At 67.0% G+C, this 1,261-nt stretch overlaps 1 protein-coding gene across 1 annotated transcript in view; it reads right to left on the bottom strand.

Moving 5' to 3' along the window:
- Positions 1-1,255, bottom strand: part of ADCY1 (adenylate cyclase 1) — a 112,188-nt gene extending 110,933 nt beyond the window's left edge. Inside the window, exon 1 of the mRNA XM_024745779.1 lies at positions 892-1,255. The gene's annotated coding sequence lies outside the window, so the exon portion shown is untranslated. The remainder of the gene's footprint in view (positions 1-891) is intronic.
- Positions 1,256-1,261: the final 6 nt, after the last annotated feature.

Here is a 1,261-nt window from a genome sequence, read left to right as displayed (position 1 = left end):
CCTCTTGCCAAAATGCAGCCAGAGGCAGAAACAGAACTCTCCCTCAGGGCCCTCCAAGCCCAGGTGGGATAGGCTGGGCTGCACGGAAAAGCTCCAAAAGCACCACGCGGCAAGACATCTGCCTCAGACCTCTGGAGTCCTTGGGCTGGGGAGGAGCCCACGGGCAGCAGCCGGCATGGGATCCTCGCAACGATCTTGCCCGCCAGGGAAAGACAGTGACAAAGTTCAGGCGCTGCGAGCCTGGGTGCCGGCTGCGGCAGAGCAGGTTGGAAGAGACCACAGCCCTGTGCGACCTTGGCAAACCCTGTCCCTGTGGACCCCGAACGGGTCCACAACTGGGCGCCAGGGTGGCTGGAGGGGGCCAAAGTCCTTGCCCCCTTCCCACCTCCCCCATGGCAGCACGGTTGGGAGGGGGTCTCTGCGAGCGCCGCATGGGCTCCAGGCGCCAAGCGTGAGGGAGAGGCACCCTAGGCTGTCTGCACAGCCCGCAGGAATCCTGCCTGCCCTGGCCTGCTCCCCGAGCCTACTTTTCGTCCCTCCTGCGGGGATGGGCGCAGACAGACAGCGTCGGACCCGAGCTCTGGCCGCACCTGGCCGCTCACCAGCTGCCTGACCTTGCCAATCCTTGCCCTCTCCACACTAGTCTACCGGTCTCCACATTCCACACCCAGGAGCGCTTTGTGGACTGTAACTCGGAAAAGAGTCGGCCCCAGGGTGCCAGCCCCCACTGTGTCCCCAATTCTCTGAGTGACCTTGAACGTCCCCCCTCGAATTCGGGGCCTCAGTTTCCCCACCTGCCCAACCTGGCGATGCGCGCCCTCCTCCCCGCGTTCCCAGTCCCTCCCGGGCAGGTGTGTCCCAGACCGGATCGGGAGCGCGCGCGGCACTTACCGTCCTCCAAAGACGTGGGCGCTTGGCGGGGACCAAGGTAGCCGTGACCAGCAAATGCGAGGCGGCCACCACGAGCCCGAAGCCGATGGCCAGCAGGCTGCGCACGGGCAGCAGGGCATAGGACACGAAGGTGACCAAAAGGAGCTGCCAGACGCCCTGGTCGGCTGCCACCGGCACCGCTGCCCTCCCGGCGTGGGCCCCGGCGGGGCCGCCGAGCGCGAAGGGACAGCAGAGCAGCGCGAAGGTGAGGCTGAAGAGCAGCGCGAGCTGGCCGACCTGCTGCAGCTGGGGCACCTGCAGCGAGCGGACGTTGGTGACCACGAGCAGCGCCAGGAAGAGCACGCAGTGCACGGGGTGCGAGCCCTTGGCC

Source organism: Neophocaena asiaeorientalis, unplaced genomic scaffold (assembly GCF_003031525.2).
Source record: "Neophocaena asiaeorientalis asiaeorientalis breed wild unplaced genomic scaffold, Neophocaena_asiaeorientalis_V1.1 scaffold137, whole genome shotgun sequence".
NCBI lineage: Eukaryota > Metazoa > Chordata > Mammalia > Artiodactyla > Phocoenidae > Neophocaena > Neophocaena asiaeorientalis.
The sequence above is the reverse complement of the archived record's forward strand: the minus strand, read 5'-3'. Positions and strand labels throughout refer to the sequence as shown.